Here is a 21,947-nt window from a genome sequence, read left to right as displayed (position 1 = left end):
CCATTCGGATATCATAGTGTTGTTCCCACTGCATCAAGTGCCATGGTGTCTTCGGTGTTCGCGTTGCTTTTGTTCGGATATGCTACGTGTGTCCCTCTTGTGGACAGTGAGTTTCTTGACGTATTATTCATTGTAAATTTTTTTGTTAAATTTTAATTACTTCAAAGTAATTAAAATATCAATTACTTCAAGTCGAGATCAAGATAATTGTAATCAAACTTAACAACAAACTAAACCATGACGCGAAAAATAACTCTGATCGCTCTTGGAAATTTAAAAACTAAAATGATCTTATCTACTCGAAACTGAAAATATTATTATGATCAAAACCTTCTATTTATATGGTCATCTGATCTGCATCAAGAAAAATACTTGAAATCGAGTCACCAAGTGCGAGGGAAAGTACGGGATAACGTTAATTTTCTCCAGAAATATCGCCATCTGTGATTAATATCGCCGAAAAATTAGTGATGCAGGGAAATGGACGAATATACTAAAAGGCGTAGCGAGTGAAAATGTATTTCATGAAGAAAATGGTTGAATATATATGAGAAATGTATGAGGTGAAAATCTACGTCTGTAGTTATAATTACGATATGTTATAACTTTTTATAAGTTATGAAAACCATTTTCATTCAGGATTTAAATAAAGATTACAAATTCAAGTAAACTTCATCAAGATAACGGGACATATTTATAAAAAACTCTTGATGGTAAAAACGCGTAAAATACTGGAACTTCCTATAAAATACGGTTGATATGGTACACTCGTTCATTTATCTTATGAATATCCCCTTCACGTAAAAGCTTTTGTAAAAGTGAAGTAAAGTGAACGAAAAGTAAGAAAGAAAAGGCAAAACCACACAGTATAATAGGTAGATAAGAGGGTATACAGTAGATTTCTCTTTTCCCCCTCAACCTACACACACACTCCCCTATTTCGCTCTTACATATATATAGTAGAAAGATGCACAGATGTCTGCAAAAAACCACTAACTGAAGTATATAAAAAAGCAACTTCGGATCATACGGTTACAATGGAGCTTCGTGATGGCGAGGAGAATGGAAAGAAAACATGGTGAACTAGACTGAATGAATTTCACTGACGTTATGGGCGAAATATTTAGTTCGTGATTGCAAGGGGGGGGGGGGCTGAATCACTGGCTAATTAATATATCAAACATTCGACTAATCGATCAGAATTAATTGTGTAAAGTCCCTAAAACTACAGATTTTTGAAACCAATGAAAACTTGCAAACAAAACGATAAGAAAAATCGCCAGACAATAATGATATTTCATCTTTAATCGACCAATAAACATTGCATTTGAAAATCTGAACTCTCTCCTCAGTATGTTCTGTATTTCCCCAATTTGAAATTTCACCTCAAAGGATCCAGGGTAAAGTTATTTTTTGTATTTTATGAAATACGTGTCAGAAACTTTTTTGGAACTTTAAGTAACCGCAAGCCATTCGAAAATTGTCAGCCAAGTTGCCAAATATTGCTTATATACGATACTCGGCGGAGAAAGCAGTGCGCACACAACAGCTAAAGTCCGCGGTTTATTTAAATTTCATTTCACCGAGAAAAAAAAATTGAGTGAAATATGCAAATGACCCTGACTCTAGTACAGATTGGGAATTAAAGTACGCTTTTAGTTGAAAAAATTAGGGGAAAAAAACGGGATTTTTCCTATTAGAATAAAAGAGTAGTGAACAGGACTGGACAAATAAATTTATTGCCCGACATGCCCGTGGCAAGTGTCCTGACTACGATTTTTTGCTGCGCGGGCAACCATGATTTTGCCACCCCCCACAACTTTAAAATTTGACAATTTTATATCAGTGTTATTTGTTCCCACCTAAAACTGCCAGTCCCTTAAATTTTGCCACCCTGGTCAGTTGAGAATCTTGTATCCCCCTGGTTCCGGCTTTGGCCGCGACAAACGAAAATTTGACCAATCATGTATTTTTTTACTACATGCCCGGGACGAGCATATTGTTTTGACCTCTCCGGGACTTCTGCTGCTTCCTATTGAGTAAAAAAACCGAACTATCTGCTATAATTCTTGAAATAAAATTATTGTTGATTTCGAAGCGATGTGCAACAAAAAAAATTGGAAACATGCGGTAGGAAGTAATTTTTAATTTTATTTTCATGCTTCATACCGGTGGGAATTTTCTATTTTTCCACCTGCTTCCTGAAAAGAACCAGCTTATATCCCATGGGAGGGTCACGGTTGGTCTTGTGGAGGAGTGAATTTTATGCTCCAATATATCGGTTTTGCTACGCACTCGTATGTAGGGGTGCCGTAGATGAGGAAATTAACAGCTAATAAACCCTTCCATCATGACTGCCTATGCCAATTGAATGCGGTAGTGCATCGAAGCCATGGTTGGTATAAAAGAATCAGGATGATTACAATTTAAGAGTCATCTCTAAGATGGCGGAAAACTTAGAAATGTGGCTCTGTGAGTACATCTTCACCCCGGGAATTACCAGCCACCTCCACAGGAACTAATGGATAACTTATATTGATGATAATTAATGCTAACTAATTATATGCGATAATATCAAGTAGTTTGAATAAATGGTAATGAAGTCATCACATGATGAGCAAGATACTGAAGATGCAACATATCAATAGTGATGCGATTTATGCTATATGAATATGATAATCTAGATAAAAATCATAATGATGAATAGCATTTTATTTATATAAGGTAAAAATTCGGAATATAATATGTGTAATCATCAATTATTTACAATGACATATATGCAGTGTATATATTCAAGCAGTACTAAAATGAGAAGAGATTGAGTCAAATATACAACTACATGTTAAAGACCTTGGACATTGGGTCTGGACATCTGAAGAAAATATTTTGACTTTTTGAGTCTAAAAGTATCAGTGCAATTTTAATTGGGGATTTGTCGAAGATGTCTATAGTCAGAGTTGAGTGGCGAATCATAGCAGTTTCTAGAGAACCTTTTAGAAAATAATTCATGGTTGTTTCAATCGTGATATCTCTGCCGTGTATGCTTATTTCTGATGAACGAAAGAGGGACCTGGTAAAACTTCGGAGTGGTACGTTCAAGAGGGATATTATTAGGATTTCTAGCGTACATTCCAGGCAGGAGCATCGTAAAGTAATATAGAACGTAAATGCCATGCATTTTCTACTTTAAGCAATATTTTTGCAAATGGTTCTGTTGTATAAAAAACTGTTTTGCTGAAAGAAAAAATTTTGTTACAACTCAAAAATAAAGTGACCGATACTATATCGCATCGAATTTATACCAAAAAAAACCTGTCATTTAATTTTACACGTTGATCATTTACCTGCTGCACTAGAGTTTGAATCCAACAAAAATTTTATTTTAAGATATATATCATATAGTTTATTTAAATTCGATAAATAGCAGAAGTCCTAGCTTCACTGGGTTAGTCTATTTATAATTGCAAGGCGCTGTGTAAACGTAAAATGCTAGCTGTTACACGCGGCTTCGCTCGCGTGGATTTGGTGATCTCAAAATTGCTGAACGATGATTTCCTAATATAACATTTGAACTCATCATGACCCCCCCCCCCTTGGGGGATGAATTTTCAGAAATCCTAGCTTAGTGGGTATATGCATGATATATATACATGTAGTTGTATAATATATTTTCTGGCTGGCAGATTCATCATCGTCGAGCCGAAACCTTTGAAGGTTACACAAATATCAAATTTTATCAGTAGTTCCGTATCATAAGTGTAGACTCACTAAGAAGGAATTTTTTGAAATTCGACCCCTAAGGGGTGGGGGGGGAGGTAATAAAGGGAGGGGTTCAAAGGTACCAGATAAATCACACTGATCCGAATCTGCTGGAATTCATGAAATTTGCTCAGAAGTTTCGATTCATGACGTAAAGACTATGTAAAAAGGGATTTTTTTTAAATTCGACCCCTAAGTGGGGGTCATACGGGAGGGGGTGGGGGTTTATAGGTAACATAGGGAAATCACGCCAAGCAAAAACCGCTGAATCTATATAAAATTGACACTATTATGAAATATAATAATAACAACGTTTCATATTTATGGCGTCAGAGTGATTTCGGCTCAGTGATGATTATTCCGTACAACCTTTGAACAACCCCAGTTAGGGCGATAAATTTTAAAAATCCTTCTCAGTGAGTCTTTACATAACAATAAAAAAATACTGCCCAAATTTTCTATTTATAGCTTCAATGGTTTCGGCTCGGCGTGATTTCTCCATATGATTCCTTATTGGACCCTCTTATGACTTTCTCACGGGTCAAATTTCTAAAAAAGACCCCTTCTTAGTTAGTCTTTACGTCATTAAATAAAACTTCTATCCGAATTTCATGAATTTCAGCAGTTTCAGCTCGGCGTGATTCCTCTATGTTGTTTTGACCCTTGTGACCCCTCATGGGTACCAAATTTAAAAAAAAAAAACCTTCCAAGTCAGTCTTTACGTTATGAAACAAAACCTTTGTACGAATTTCAATCAATAGGATTATAGATTGAACGGTTTGAACTTGGTGTGATTTCTACATGCTACCTTTGAACTATCTTATGATCCTCTTAGGTGTCGAATTTGAAAAAAACCTTCTTACTTGGTCTTTACGTCGTGAAACAACTTCTGGCCAAATTTCATGTTTATAGCTTCAGTTATCGGTTGATTCGGATCGGTTTGATTTCTCTGTTACCTTTGAATTCCCTTTTGGCCTTCTTAGGCATCGAATTGCGTAAAACCCTTTCTTAGTGAGTCTCCAAGCCATGAAACCAACTTCTTCTTTTGATATCCATAGCTTCGGCTCGGCGAGGCGGAATCAGTCAAGACATGTTATTCTATATGCACGGAGAATAAAGTCTGAAGGTTACAGATATACAAAATTTCCTTCATAATATTTTTTCTCATCGGTAAGCAAACAATTTCTCGCATTTATACCGGTACGTGAAAATTTTCACTTTATTTCGGTGATCTGCAATGAGAAAAAGTTAGAAGAACACTGAACTAAACCGTACGAGACCCAGGCTTTACAGCCAATAAATTATTTTAGACATAGCCGTGCAATACGGAATCTTTCATTTCTAAAGATATCCCGGTTATTATCAGTGAATTTGCGTTATTGTTCAGTAGTTGTCCCGATTTCTCAGTCACATGATCTGGCTACCCTATCCTGACTTACGAAAGCCTGCTCCCATTCTGTAAATTCACTGTGATTCTATAAGCGATGTGAATCGTAAGTTGGTGACTTCTTTTCCGACGGCAACAACGTGGACAATTATAATTATCGGTGTGACTAATTTTAGATCTTTGATTGATGACCATTGTCTTAACGTAACCACACGTTAGGAATAGGAAAAAGAATCCGAAGACAAAAAAAAGTAGAAGAGGGAAGAAAAAAAATCACAAAAAAGAAAGAGAGAAAACCGTATTATAGATAAGTTGATAAGAGGATATGTACGAAATAGATTTCTTTTTTCTATCCTCACCCCATTAACCGAATTTGATTGCGTATATTTCTTCTCTTCCAGAGGATGATTTCGATGAATCGGCCATGTTCAATCCCGATCTGTTTGAAGGTGACATCTTGGGAATCGATCCAGAAGCGGTGAGTTTTGATGCTTGAATTGATATTCCTAATTTCGAATAGGTGAGAATATTTACAAGTAATCGTCATTTACTGTGCTTTCGGTGGATCACTTGGTGACTCAAATGATGTCTCATTTATTAGGACCGAAATGCAATGACGACGTTGGCGACAAGATGGCCAAACAACATTATCCCTTACAGCATCATGCCGGAATTAGGTAAAGATACAAATCCATTCAGTTGATGTAATATCTGAAGTTTTATGATATGTGTCCAATGTGCGTTCGTCATGTTGATGATTAATATATTATACTTTGGATGCTAGCCAATTGGGCACCATTGATCAGAGGTGCAATGAAACACATCTCGGACAGGGTGTGTGTATCCGTTTCAGACCAGCGACTCGACACGACGTTCACTACCTTCGAATTTTCGCAGGACAAGGGTAATTTTTCAAGATTATATAGTGAAGATTTTGTTTCTATCATTATATAATTATATGAAATCAAATTTGACGTTCTGTGGTGAAACCATTCGTCATAATTGAAATATTCTAAAGATATACAAATATAGAGCGGAATACAGAATCAATTTAGTTTCAAATCCTTATACTAGAAGATGCCATTGAAATTCTTGGCTATTGTCTGAAGGCAGCAATGCACTAACTCCAGGCTCTAGAAGCACGCATATTTAATCACTTGGTTTGGCATGTTTGACCATCTGTAGAAGATTTTGAGTGTGCAAGCCGTTTGAAACTTGAATGAATTTTGATTATGCATGCTTGATCTACATCGAGAAACACCGCCAGTAAACCCAAAGTACGAAGAGAACAATAGATATTTCGGTGTACTGACGTTTTTCGTGTTTCCCTATGTATATGATCTAACCCAAAATGTAATTTATCTATACTTATGGTTGGGCAAGCCGCGCTTGCGCAAGCATATTTTTTTAAATTTGTGACGAAAGCAATATTGAGCATGCTTATGTAAAAGATTGATTAAGGCTTGTCTAGCTTATAGTTGCGTGTGTAACCGCCTTAACACTCAAGTTTCTAGCACAGTGATTTCAAACGTGGGCGTTAACGCCCCCCCCCCCCCCCAGGGCGATGGAATGTTCCAAGGGCCGGTAGAAGCTATGGGTAAGATTGCGTTGGGTGGCGATGGGAGAACAAAATTACTGAAGAAGGGTATGATTGGACAAAAGAGGTTGCTTTGGCCTAAAGGGGAGGGGGGGGGGGTAACACACGCAACTACAAGCTTAGCAAATATGCAGTCTTGGTCTTTTTGTACGAACATGCTCAAGCAGGGCCGCAACTAGATGTTTGGTCACACGGGGCAAGTGTGCATTTTGGCGCCCTCTTGTAATGTTGAAGATAACGTTTGAGAAAGAAATTTGCGCCCCCTCTGGTCCAGTGCCCGGGGCACGAGACCCACCTGCTCCCTCCTAGTTGCGGCCCTGCGTTCAAGCGTCTGCAGGATAATTTTGCGCAATCATTTTGAGAGTAGAAGCCATTCGAAAATTAGATGGATTTTGATTATGCATGATTTGGCAAGCCGCGATTGCGCAATCGTATTTTCAACGAGCAGCAGCGAAAGAGATATTGTGTGTGACCATGCTTATGCGAAAGATTAATGCATGCTTGCAAAGCTTGCAGTTGCGTGCGTAGCCGCCTTTGCACGCACTCATTTTTTAGGCGGTAACACACGTAACTGCAAGCTTGACATGCATGCAAACTCAATCTTATTTTCCAATATGATTGAGCGTCTGTAAGAAACTTTTGCGCAAGTATTTTAATTGTGAAAGTCGTTTTAAAGTTGAATGAATACTTATTACGCATGCTCGCACGAGCCATGCCCGAGCAAGCGAAATGTAAGGTGCGTACCCAGCTTGTACCAGTTTTGGTCCTTCAGTAAGATCTGCTTGATGGTGATATTTTTTGTTGGCGTTTTTCTTTTTTGTACACGAGCACAAAGACGGCCAAAGAGAGCGCTTCATCTCGCCGAAGCTCGACATAATCCAAGCAATTGGGGGTGTTTGGGACAAACCCATTGAACATGCTCACAAATCAAGCTTACAGTTAGGTCTGCAGCCGCCTTTAACGAAGTAGCAAAGAAATAACAGGTTCATTGTGCCGTATTTTTTTTGCGTATAATATACAGATTGTACGTTGTCACAGGGAAGAATTGGGGACGCTAAAATGAATACTTGCCCCCAGGCAACAATGTAAAATTTTGTTTTCAGTTGCGGCCCTGAGCTAAAGTGGATTATTCGTGGGTAATTAAGGTAGCACTCTTGAAATCACGTTACACATTGCAGTAGGTCTTCACGTTATGCATGTAACGTGTTGAGGTGGCACTAATCGCACTCACATTTCACACTAAGAAAACCAACATCAGCCAGCCCTTGGTTTTAACTTTCTAAAAATAAACTTTATTCCAAATATATATATATTTATGCAAATATTGAATTGTTCTAGTTGTGTTGAATGTTCTCTGTCTCAGGTGCTACAGCTACATCGGCCGGGCAATGTGAGCACAACCTCTTTCACTTGGTGCTGGGTGTTACGTGCACTCGACCGTGGTTCACGAATTGATGCACGCAGTGGGATTCTACCACGAACATTCGAGATCCGACAGAGATAATTACATCAATATCCACTGGAACAACATTACTCCAAGTAAGCAGTTATCGTGATAATTAATTTGATATAAAATGAATTGTATGTTTCTTTTATTCACTGTTACCTTAACTATCACATTTTAAAAGCTTATATCGTACTGTGGCTATTATCTCGATCTCGAAATCAAGGGTTTTGAAAGCAAAATCCCAGGGGCCACATAGGGCTCTAGAAGCTTTTAGAAGTTCCCGCCGTCGAAAATGCTTACGTAGTTATAGAATGCATAGGAATGCTGCTTAAAAACTTTCAATGAAAAAATGCATTCCAGAATTACATACTGATAGAATACATACTAGTAGACCGTCTATGCGTACATATGCGTACGTGATTTCTGAGCTCCTGAGGATAGTTGTTATTTTGTGAAAATACTGGTAATTATTCAGGATTATGAATTATTAGTGTTCGTGAACAGCACAAGAGTGATACGTGAGAGTTTCAGCGTATGAAAACCATCCATATTTAGGATAATTGGAAATTAGTGCAACGGGGCGTAGACCTCGTGAAGAAGTGTGTTGTGTGGCGTGGAAAGCCATACCATCGGGCTTACCCCCTAGTTCAGGGGTCCACAGAAGCGCCAGGTGTCAAGCGCAGACCGGTGAGTCAAGGAATCGATTAATATCTATTGTCAAGCATATGGAACTGAATTATTGATATTAGTAAGAATTGATGTCCCTTTGTTTACATCCATTGTTTGTAAACAAACACTTGGCCGAGGAATATCGATATAGTGACAGAGAAAATTGTTGACCATATTCTAAAATTGAAATATCGAGACATGCGCTTATATGAGAGCCTAGGTCCCAGAGAACACAATTACGTTTGACCATATCTGACAAAAAAAAAAATTTAAGCAGGACAAAATACGGGACATTGTTCAGAGATAGGGGCAAAACGTTAAAATGAATGACAGTCAGTGTCAAACCGATGAAATTGAGGCGATAGACACCATTGGTAGGAAAATGGAAACATGCCAACTTAGGGTAAAGGAAATACTGAGTAACCTAATTACAAAAATTGAGAAATCAAGGCAGGGTGGAGCCAGCGAAACAGCGGCACAACTCAAATTGGTCAACGACCTGGTGGAAAGGCAACAGGAAATGCTCAGCTCTTGGCTTAGAGAAAAGAGACTAGAATCAACAATATGCCAACAAAGTGTTGAAACAAATAGATTGAGAAAAGAATTTGACGAATTAAAGAGGAATGTTCAAAGCCAGTTTGGGAAAACTTACGCAGATAAGGTTAAGGACGGAGACGCAGAAAAGGGCATTCAGAAAGTAAAAAATATAGGAACCAAAAGCAAACCCACAACTACAACTAGACACCTGATAAACCTCTCACCAAAAGAGGATGTGACACCAGAATTTACGAGAAACGTTATAAGAGAAAATCTCAAACTTCAGGACCTAAAGATGCCTATAAAACAGACATGGACGACTAAGAAAGGAGGCATGTTTGTGGAGTTAACAAAAGACAATGATATTGATAGATTAATAGACCACTTCTCCAGACAGGATGTACTTACAGAAAAATATACGTGTACGAAACCCCAGCGTAAGAAACCCCAACTGATAATTTATGGGGTGGACAACACCATTAATGAATCGAATATAACACAGTGTATTAAAATACAAAATGACCTAAAGGAGGATGCAGTGATCAACGTTAAATATAGTTATCCAAACAGAAACAGAGACGGTACATCTAATTGGATAGTAGAAATGGATCCGGGAAATTTTCGAACCCTAACTAATATGAATAGGGTTTTCCTGGGATGGACCTCAGTGACATGCAGGGAATACTTGAGAATACAACACTGCTTTCGCTGTTTAGCGTTTGGACACATAAGCAAGTACTGTCGAGGGCCAGAAAGGTGTGACAACTGTGGTGGAACAGACCATAAAAGTGACAAATGTACAACAGAAGAAACCTGCTGCAACTGCAAAAGACAGAACGACAAATTAGGTACAAAGATCGATAATAATCACCCAGTAAGAGATAGGAATTGTCCAACATATATTAAAGAGACCCAGAGATTAAGAGAACGCATAGACTATGCCTAACACACCGGAAATGAAGATAAAGTGTGGTCACTTGAACTTGAATCACTGTATCGCAGCAACAGACCAACTTAATAGAGACATAATCTCACAAGGATTGAAATTAGTGAGCATAAATGACCCATATATACTCGACAATAAAATAAATGGCTTCGATGAAGAAATAGAAATTGTGAGCGCAAGCTCAACTCCTAGAGCGGGAATTTTATTGTACAACTTGACAGAAAATGTTTTCGTGGTGAGGAGTGATGCAAATCTGGTGGCTATAGAGATGAGGGATAACATGAGATCACTTGTTTTTATCTCTGTCTACTGTGACCCCACCACGGACATACATATTTACCTAAATGTCATTAGAACAATTATATATAACTATGATCAATCAGAGATCATCATAAATGGCGATTTTAATGCAAAATCCCCTATGTGGAGCCCAAGACCAACAGACCCTAGAGGGGAAGCGGTGGAAGAATTGATAAACCAGTTAGGACTCATAGTTATTAATGACCAAAACAGTCTGCCGACTTTCCGAAGTACCAGAGGTGAAAGTTGGATAGATCTGACAATAATAAAGAACATGAATAGAAAAAAAATTGTGGAATGGAAGGTGTTGGACCAGGTAACCCTGAGTGACCACATGATTATCACCTATGAAATTACAACGGGCCTGACTAGAAATTACATAAAGAAAAATTTTAAAATTGGAGAACTCGATTTATTAAAACTGCGATCGGGTCTCTACGAATTAACTAGAAAAGATGAGAACAAGCCAAGTAATAATATAGACATGAACGTATTGATTGAGCGACTGCAGGGGGAAATCTATGGATTGGCTAGGACTTGTAGGAAAAAATGGACAAGGATAAAGAAGGACGCACCGTGGTGGAATGATAGACTGCAGGTGCAGAGAAGTTATGTAAGGGCTCTTCGGAGACTACACCAAAAGGAAAGAGATGATGAATTACGGCGGTTGAAAAAACAGAGGTTTATCATTGAGAGGAGTAGGTATAGGAGCATGCTACGTAAGGAAAAAATAGAGAACTTTCGAGGATATCTGGGAAGGCTAACGGAAAAAGACTCTCATGGAGTAAAAGATAGAATAATCCATAACAAACTGGAGAGAAACACCGCCAGGAGAGGAATATTTAAACCTGATGGGGGCCTGACTAACAACTATGAAGATACAGTTACAACCTTAATTAGACATCACTTTAGAATCGTAGAGAACATGGAATATAATATGGGAACTTCTTTAAATGAAGCAAACAATGAAGAAGAGTTTCATGAGATTACGCTTGAAGAGATCAAGCTGGCCTTGCAGCAAACTGGAAAAGACAAGGCTCCAGGTCCGGATGGCATCACAGCCGGAATAGTGGAAGAACTGTTCATATCGAATGAAACATGGTTTAAAGACATATATAATAAGTGTCTTGAGGAGGGGTCCTTCCCAACAGTCTGGAAAAGGGCAAGAGTAGCATTTATACCCAAGGAAGACAAAGATAGTAGATTACCGGGATCATATAGACCTATATGCTTGCTTTCAGTTTGGGGGAAACTATATGATAAAATTATAACGAATAGATTGATCTGCTTTTTAGAAAAACATGGTTTAACTTCAGAGAAACAATTTGGATTCAGAAGAGGAAGGAACGCGCTCTTGGCACTAGATCAATTGGTAGGAACCATAATGACCAACATTGAACAAAAAGGTAAACCGAATTACACTTGTGTCATTGGACTAGATATGAAAAATGCCTTCAACAGTGTCTCGACAGAACAAACTGGATATATACTTACGAATATGGGTCTTGATAAATACTCAAGAGGTGTAATAATGGACTTCTTGAGTAACAGAAGTATATTAAATGAGACCAATGGAACTATACATCACTACAATATGGGGGTCCCACAGGGATCATCCATGGGACCGATATTGTGGTCACTATATGTAAATGAACTATTACAAATGGAACTAAACGAACAAGAAACAATTCAGGCTTTTGCAGATGACCTAGTGGTAACAATGACTTCAAAAAGTTATAGCTCTTTTCAGCGATACAGTGAGGATATTCTTGAAAGGATATATCGATGGACAATAAAATACCAACTCGAAATAAATTATGAAAAGAGTAACTATTGCATATTCAAATATGGTAAAGAGGTGGAGAGAAAGCCACCAATTTATATGCATGGACGTAGACTGCAATATAGCAATAACATCAGATACCTCGGAATAAGACTTGATTATAACATGAACTTCACTGGTCACCTAAGGGAGGTACACAAAAAGGTCATTGGAATGACATACAAAATTAGAAGAATAATCTCAAATGATTGGGGTATATCCCCAAAGATTATGAAGGAAATATATCTAACTTGTATTCAAAAAACCATATTATATGGTTGCGAAATCTAGTATCGAGATCTGCTATACCTGAAAACTAAACTAACCCAAATACAAAGAAAACCACTATTGGCAATTACAAAGTGCTATAAATCCGTATCGGACGATGCTTTAGAAGTACTAGCAGGATGTATACCATTGTATTTAATAGCACAAAGTAATAAGAAAATTTTTTTGTTGTATACGCGAAGAGAAAATATTCGGGTACATGGAGAAGAAATATCCCCTAATGACATTTATCACGGGCCAATTCACTTTGAAGAGCCATGGAAAATGCGAAGCTTAACATGGAATAGTAAGATCAATAGAGAACAAGGATGGGAAGTATTCACGGATGGCTCGAGAATGGAGGAGAGAACTGCTTGCGCTTTTGTAATCCTTAAAGATGGAATAATATTTGAGGAAGAAGTAAAACGACTATCAGATAACACCACGGTGTATAGAGCTGAATTATTAGCAATTAAAATGGCTTTGGAAAGAATAGAATCGATGAGAATCGAAGAAGTAGACCTTTATACCGACTCCATGTCGTGTCTGAATACGTTGAAAAGACCAGACAGGTATGAAGAAGAAACTAAAATAATTAAAGAGATATGTCTCCAAAGGGTAGTAAATTTGCATTGGGTCAAGGCCCACACGGGTAACAAACATAACGAATATGTGGACAAATTGGCAAAATCTGGAACACTACATAGCCAAATTGATCTTGCAACCAAATATAGTAAAGCACAGATCAAGACTAAACTGAAGAAGGAAAACATCAGGGAATGGCAAAGGAAATGGGACACAACAACAAAAGGACGCTCTGTATATGCAATTTATCCAGGGGTTGGAACGAAAAGAACACTGGGCGACTTTTACATTAATCAACTCTTAACAGAACACGGTGCACTTGGTTATTACCAAGGTTGGCACCATGGGAGAAGTAGCTTATGTGTATTTTGTGGAGACACAAATACACGAAGAAGACACTATATTTACGAGTGTCAATACTGGAAAGAGGAGAGAGAGAAGACAATTCCTAGAAACATGAGAGACTTGGAACTGAAAATTTTGTTGAAAAACAGAAGAATAAAAGAATTACTGACCAGAATCATTAAAGAATCAATGATCATATATTGTGAGTACTGGCAGTGAATTCACACCAGCGCCACTTGTGTGATCGATTCGCAAATAATAAAAGTGACTGGACACGATCATGGAAGATTCAGGAGCAGCTCGAGTAAGGAAGAGGGAGAGGGGTGGGACAGTATGGATGGTATATATAGAGGATCAAGATGTCTGTTTGCTCTGTGACAAATGTCTGTGAATAATAATGTGATTGACAATTGTTCTCTCGATAATAATTTTTTTACATTTTGTAATTTTGTAGAATTTTATAATTTCAATAATTTGAATATGAATAATATTTAGCAGTAATTACTGTAAAATGATAATTGAACTGATGGAATCGTTATTTAAATGACTTAGGTATTGTGGTAACGACTTTCTGGGAAAGAAAATATGTGTGTTTTGAAGGATGTAATATATGTAAAACATTTTGTGAGCATTGACAATAACTTGTATTTCTTTGGTAAGAAACATGATTGATTGGTAGAAGATTACTAAGGTAACAAGGACTGGTAGAACCACCAGTAGATGAATGTCGGAAGATGATTAATGGATACTTTTAATGCACACAGATAGAAACTAACGGATGATTGTATTTATAAATTTAATATGTGAACTATATAAGGTAAATAATATTTGTGCTTTTAACATCTAACAAAAGAATGTTTAGATAGCAATGGTTGTAAAACAACTATTGCGACTACATATTTGAATACTGAATGGATTTGTTGCGACCATGTCATCATTGTCTTTGAGAATTGTGTCTGTATGATCTATGATATAATATGCAAATATGTATAACACAGGATATGTTCATAACATGTAAAGACCTTTAAAAGGATCGCTGGTGAAATGGTATAAATAACCACTAATACCTTGTTGCCCTTCATGGGTAGTCTTTGGGAAAGAAAATGGGTTTTTGCCCTATTCTGACCCTACAAACTGATGCAAGGTCTTTGATAGATCGATCATATATCTGGTATGTGGAGATCCTTAGTATAATTAACCGTCCCGCAACTTGTCTGAGAATGTGTTGTTGTGTTGGATAGTTTGTAACACCTTGTTCTTAATTGTTTGGAGAGACATTCTAATACATGATAATAGAACATTGCCAACCAGGTTAGATTCCAATTGTTGATCATAAATAGTAACGATTTTATGGGTTACATGAGTCTGACCTAGAATTAACAGGGAATTTTATCAACTTGGAACCAATTATAATTTTTGATAGTGAAAATGATTGTATCACTGTTTTAACATAGTCCCACTGATGAGTTGGTTCTCTGGGACGATGTTTATTTATTGCCTACTGAGATATGTTGTTTATAGGCGATTAAGCACCAGTATTGGCTGATTTGTGGCTTGGCGCCTGGGGAATATCACCCCGCACTAACACGTTTTACCAATTTGGGAGCCGAAAAAAAGGGAAAAGGAAAAAAAAAAAGGAATTTTATTGATTCCATTCGCTCAGTTAATCCGCTAAGGATTGCTCTCTCGACGTCTGATCTACAGTGACCGTATATCCTAATGGATGGGTCGGGCGTATCATGTTTCGTATACTGATAGAATTACAATTCAAAAATACTTTCAGAACTAATGAGAGAAATAATTTCAGGATCAATGAGAGATAATTTCAGGATCAATGAGATATAATTTCAGAATCATCAGAAGAGATAATTTCAGAATCAATGAGCGATAATTTCAGAATCATCAGAAAAAATCATTTCAGAATCAATGAGCGATAATTTCAGAATCATCAGAAAAAATCATTTCAGAATTTTCGGAAAAAATAATTTCGATATCAATGAGAGATAATTTCAGAATTATCAGAAGAAATAATTTCATAATTGTGTGGGAAAAACGTATTCCGTGATTAATAAAATTTAATGATCAATGAAAAACATTTGCAGAATTATTAGAAGTATTTTCAGAATGAACTAAAAATATTAGAGCATTTCCAGAAATTTTATATTTTGAGAAAAACTTCACTCAGAGAGTACGTTAACTCTAATTGTAGGCAAACTGTACATAAACGCAAACGAATATGAACTTTACTTCATCTTTCAGACGCCGTATCTCAGTTCGGGAAACTGCAGCCTCATCAGAACAGATTGTACGACAGGTTCGACTTCGATTCGGTCATGTTGTACGGTGAGACCTTCTTCAGTAAGAATCAACGAGCAGGTTGGAAGACGATGACTTCAAAGATACCAGGCAGACCAATTCCTAATGCATACTGGAAACATGGACTCAGCAGGAGTGATATCTATCGAGCTAGGCAGCTGTACGGATGTAGAAACTGAATACGATCTTTGGTCTATAGAATAAAAATGTGTTTTTACCTTTGGATGTTTTTACTTATTTCATTGTAATCAAAATACATCTTAACCGAACGGTGACCCCAACCCAAGTAATAGAAATACAGTAAAAAAAACCCTCTTTTGCGGACACTCGCTCGCGGGACAAAAAAAAAAGTCTAGCAAAGCGGGGTGGCCGTATCGGACTCTGGGGGGGGGGGGTTCACGTTTAAATATACTGTATAGAATTAACAATAACTTAAATAACTCTTTATTTGAATATCAATGGAATTCTGGCAATATGAAATACATTTAAAGTCGTGAAAATACATAGTTATTGCATAGATACGCATTCAAAAGAACAAAAGAAATATGTATTATACAAAGTTACTGAATTTACGTGTTTTGGAAATACTGATGTTTGGTGGATTTCGGTGAGTGTTTCGACTTCTTCAAAATGTATTTTAAGCTGAAATACAATTATCCAATGACTTTTTCGTCATTCCGTTCACAGGAAAATGTATTTAACCAATGCATGCATTTATTTGCAAGAGCACGAAATACAATTTCACGTTTTTCATTGTATTCGAGACACCAAATTTTTCTCTCAGTGATAGAGAGTCTCGATTAATTCGCCTATTTTGTACCACTCCTTGGTGTTTTAAAGAAACGTATATTTAAATTTTGGGCTATACCTGGAACGAACTAAAGGATTTTCCATAGAAACCTATAGGAAATCACGTTTCAGCTAACGAACATGAATCCGGAATGAATTATCTTCGTTAGCCGAGGTATAACTGCACTTAGAATAAAAGAAAACTTACACAAGAGGGAGGAAAAAAAGCAAGAACGTGATGATGGTGTGGGTATGGAGCTCCTATTTATCTTTTTTGACTGAACCGAAATGTATACAGTATAATAGTAATTATCAAACAGATCAGTTCATTCGTGACGATTGAAAGTCCCCGATCCTATCGATGAAAGATGGGGCGCGGGACAATACTAGAGTGACGGGAAGGGGTCCGTGTGACCCCCCTCACCCATTGCTTTATCCTGAAATTTTCGAACATTTTAATATTTTAAAGCAGGGTATAATATTTTTATTATAGAATAGAGTTATAACAGAAATGATTAGTGCGTGAGAAAACATTGATCTATTATAATATACTTTTATTATTATTTAGCATTTGAAGTATTCTGAGCAAACGACCTCTCTCGATGGGCGTCTCTTCACGTCATCACCAAACATACTCCCGCTGGGAGATATAAGCCGGGTACCCCAAGGGGTGTGAGTGCTCTGGACGAACCGGGCAATGTTTAAGCCCGAAGAGCGTACCAAGCAGGGTATTACAGGCACGGACACTCCTCGCAACGACATCTCCGAGTTTTGTGCTTCAAGAAAATCGCTAAACCCCTACCATCACCGGCGGGTGTGATAATCACAACAATAATATTATTCAACATGGGCCTGTGCCATACAATAGACGCATCTCCTGTAATTCCAGCTGAGAAGCACTAAATACTATAAATAGGTGCAAATATAATATACACAAAAATGTGCAAATATATGGTATTAAATTACCATATTAACAAGATGAATTCTTCTATTACCGCATTGGTCATAATCACAGGTGGGTTCTCTCTCGGCCGTCTGCCTGGGAGTCACTCCCACCTGGACGATGAAGATGACGTCAGGAATATCGAGACTAGGAGAATTTGTATTTTCTATATTCCCGATATGATTACATCCGGGATCCGGAAATTTCGCCCTTGGAGGAACGTTTCGTCCCCGTCACATTTCATCCCCGGAAATTTCGCCTCGGTACATTTGGCCTTCTGGGACGTTTCGCCCCCGAAATTTTCGCACCTGATATTTCACCTGCCCCGCAAGCATGAGTGACTAACTGTGTGAGTGACCATATAAGTGGATAAGTGACCATGTGAGGGACCAAGTGTGTGTGAATGTGAAATCGGCCTTAAGAGTGAGTGGGTGACCGTACAAATGAACTAAGTGAGTGACAGAATGACTGACCACGTGAGCGACAGTATCTATGAGCGTGGGATTGACTGTATGAGTGAGTGACAGTATGGGTGTCCAAGTGAGTGACCGATTGATTGAGCATATGAACGATTGTATGAGTGACCAAGTGTGTGGCGGTACCAGTATCCAAGCGAGTAATTGAGTGGTTGACCGTATGAGTGAACAAGTGTGTGACCGACTGAATGCTTATAAGAGTTTCCAAGTAAGTGACTGATTAATTAAGCGTATGAGTGACCAAGAGAATGACTAAGTGATTGATCGTATGTGCGACCAAGTGATTGATCACATGAGTGACCGAGTGATTGCTTGTACGAGTTCCAAAGTGAGTGATTGAGTGATTGCTTGTACGAGTTTCAAAGTGAGTGATTGACCGTATCAGTGACTAAGTGATTAACCACACGAGTGAACGAGTGATTCACTGCATGAGTGATCAAGTAAGTAACCGAGTGATTGCTTGTACGAGTTCCAAAGTGAGTGATTGAGTGATTGCTTCTACGAGTTTCAAAGTGAGTGATTGAGTGATTGCTTCTACGAGTTTCAAAGTGAGTGATTGAGTGATTGCTTCTACGAGATTCAAAGTGAGTGATTGACCGTATCAGTGACTAAGTGATTAACCACACGAGTGAACGAGTGATTCACTGCATGAGTGATCAAGTAAGTAACCGAGTGATTGACCGTGTAAGTGTCAAAGTGAGTGAGCGAGTGATTAGCCATATGAGTAATTGTATGATTGACCAAGTGAGTGATTGTAGGAGTGACAAAATGAGTGACCAAGTGATTGACCATATGATTGATTGTATGAGTAACCAGGTGAGTGACGATATGAGTGTCCATGGGGAGTTACTGAGTGATTGACCATATGGGTGACCGAATGAGTGACCGAGTGAGTGTTTCTTTGAGTTTCCAAGTGAGTAACTGTGTAGTTCACTGTATGAGTGATATAGTTAGTGACCATATGAGTAACCGAAATGATGACCAAGTGAGTGACCGTAATAATGAACAAGTGCGTGATGGAATGAGTGACCAAGTGAATGATCGCATGAGTGACCGGAGGCAAAATGTCGGGGGCAAAGATTCCGTGAACCATTACATCGTAGGTGTTACATCGCCTCTAACTGATCAACGAGTGTGATGTTGCTTCAATTTTTTCGCAGCTGTAAGCAACTGAACATATTCTTACCGAAGGGTTTCATCCAAACTTGTCAATTTAGATAAGAAAAAACAATTCACATGATCCCAGTGATGTGAGATCAGTATCAAAGTAAGCAATGAGTTTCTCGTAATATATTTCGGAATTGTTGATGAGGAATGTCTCACAATATTTCATATACAGGGTGATTATAAAAAAACTATCCCGACATATGGGCCCCTAACTATCATACCATTCACAGAAACTGAATGAAATTTTGGCATAAGGTATTTTGAGGTATGTGCTCAAGAATGATATGGAAAACAACAGTGTCACTCTAACAGTTACGGTTACAGTGAGAAAATTTCGAAAATATCAAATGGCAACACCAAGTTTTTTGTATTGGAATGTGATCTCCATTGTGAAAAACCCTAAATAGCGATTGCTACCGCAGGGAGTCCCCCATCGAGGGGTTAGCGCACCAACCTCTCGACTAGTATAAAAAATGAGCCTGCCGTTCGGAATCGGCAATAAATTGTAGGTCCCGGTCTAATTAGCCCTCGTGCAGAAAATGACCGTGGTGCGACAAAAATGATCAAATGATCAACCCTAAATAGCGTTCGAACGGCAACTGTAGCATGAAAATCACCGGCGGTAGATAGGCTAAAAGTGAGGACAACCAATAAGGACAGAGAAGCAGCATAAAATAAAGCATTTTATTGTGTTTCACAAATTTTCCACATGACCATGTGGAGGCTGGGATCTCACCCGAAGAAACGGTGTGGACATTAATGCTCTGGTGCACGACAAAGTCCTTTTTCCTTGCCTGGCTCCGGGGATTTTCGTGCTACAGGTGCCATTCCAACGCTATTTAGTGTTTTTCAGTATGGAGATCGTATTCAAATATAAAAAAATTTGGTGTTGCCATTTGATATTTTTGAAATTTTCTCACTGTAACCGTAACTGTTAGAGTGACGCTGTTGTTTTCCATATCATTCTTGAGCGCATACCTCAAAATACCTTATGCCAAAATTTCATTCAGTTTCTGTGAATGGTATGATAGTTAGGGGCCCATATGTCGGGATAGTTTTTTTATAATCACCCCGTACTTTCATTCGCAGCAGTTTCATTCCAACCGATTATGGAAATCAGTTGACGTTTGGGTGTAGGACAAGGTTTTCATTGATGGCTTCAATGTGGTGTGCGATTACTGTTTCTAGTAGCATTTCATTTTGCATCATCTGAAGCATTATTCGAGGTGTAATTCCATTCTAATTCGCATATCCATCCTCGATACCGTTTCTTACTTCACAAATATTTTTTCCTGGGAATTTTGAAATCTTATCATCAGCGTCACTACTTCTGGATTTTTCTCACGAAATCTTCGCCAACTTTTGATAAGTTTTCTCTTCGGTGAATGTGCGGGTTTTTTTTTTTCAGTTTCTACTACAGTTATATAAGCACGCGTGGATACTTCTACTTTTGTAGAGCCCACAAGTTATCGGACAAAATGACAAAAGTACTTCTCAACAACAGCTGAAACTCGTGCTGAGCGGCATATGAAGTGCAGACAAGAATAAAAGTAAAACAAGTCTCACGAATGGGAATTAGATGCACAAAGAAACTATCAGAAGAATTTTTTCTTTGCAAAATCAATTGTGACAACGTTGGTAGTGTTGTCGATGTATTGTGGTCGCACCACTAATAACTATATGTTGTGATGTAACTTACGATATTTTAGATATTGCATGGGAAATACCTCATGTCTACGACGCGGCCGGAGATGTAAACGAACTAGTTTCGTAGCACGACATATTATATATTACTAGTGACATTATGAACATTGCAAAAATAATAATAACCTATCCAATTAGAGAATTACAATTTAATTTTATTCATTCATTGAAAATACTTCGGCACGGTGAATTACACTAAACTCGATACAATTTACATTCAACGTGGACACTCTCACTCCACCAAATTAAACACACAATAATTATATATAGTTTGAATCACTCACCGTCATCTCGGGGCAAGGTTTCTTGCGTCCCCTACATTGAGGGATCCCGACCCGGGGTTAGGGGAGAGAGAGAGAGAGTAAATTAACGACTCTTCAAGCGCGACATGTTGGTCGTCCAACCTCCAGCAATACTCTCTGGCAAAAGCCTCGTGTGTTCCCAAACCAAGTTGGTGAAGACCTCTGCTATTGGTCAAAGTCCAATCGCCTGATTTCTGTAAGGGGTTTCATTGGCCCAGAGGTACAATGTCTGTCTGCAGAGTTGTGATTGTGTTATGTAATACATACTTATTCGGTGCTCAAGTGCGTCTTAGAGAAGCGATTCGATTCTCAGATGAGACACGAGAGGAGAAGCACGTTTCTCTGTGCTCTGATGATCGTTTACTAACTGATCTAACCTAGCGGCATGAAGCTAGACACCTATCCGTACTCAGTCGGATATCATTGAATGAAAAATATGTCAGGGATTCATAACTTAAATAACTAATTCCCACAAACGACTTTGAAAAATTCCCAGAAATAACATGGCACCAAGAAATAACTTAGCTCCACAACCAGTCTGTTTCTTACACGAAGTGATTCTTGATGAGGACAGCGAAAATGCAGAATG

At 38.1% G+C, this 21,947-nt stretch overlaps 1 pseudogene across 1 annotated transcript; it reads left to right on the top strand.

Annotated features, from left to right (window-relative positions):
- Positions 1-16,162, top strand: LOC149084475 (astacin-like metalloprotease toxin 5; annotated as a pseudogene). Its single transcript, XR_016192979.1, has 6 exons — positions 1-106; positions 5,548-5,624; positions 5,748-5,823; positions 5,931-6,050; positions 8,107-8,282; positions 15,921-16,162. The product of XR_016192979.1 is annotated as an astacin-like metalloprotease toxin 5 (transcript).
- Positions 16,163-21,947: the final 5,785 nt, after the last annotated feature.

The sequence above is a fragment of the Pholcus phalangioides genome, unplaced genomic scaffold, assembly GCF_987345545.1.
Source record: "Pholcus phalangioides strain wild (caught in Gottingen) unplaced genomic scaffold, Ppha-v1.0 ptg000008l_1, whole genome shotgun sequence".
NCBI lineage: Eukaryota > Metazoa > Arthropoda > Arachnida > Araneae > Pholcidae > Pholcus > Pholcus phalangioides.
The sequence above is the reverse complement of the archived record's forward strand: the minus strand, read 5'-3'. Positions and strand labels throughout refer to the sequence as shown.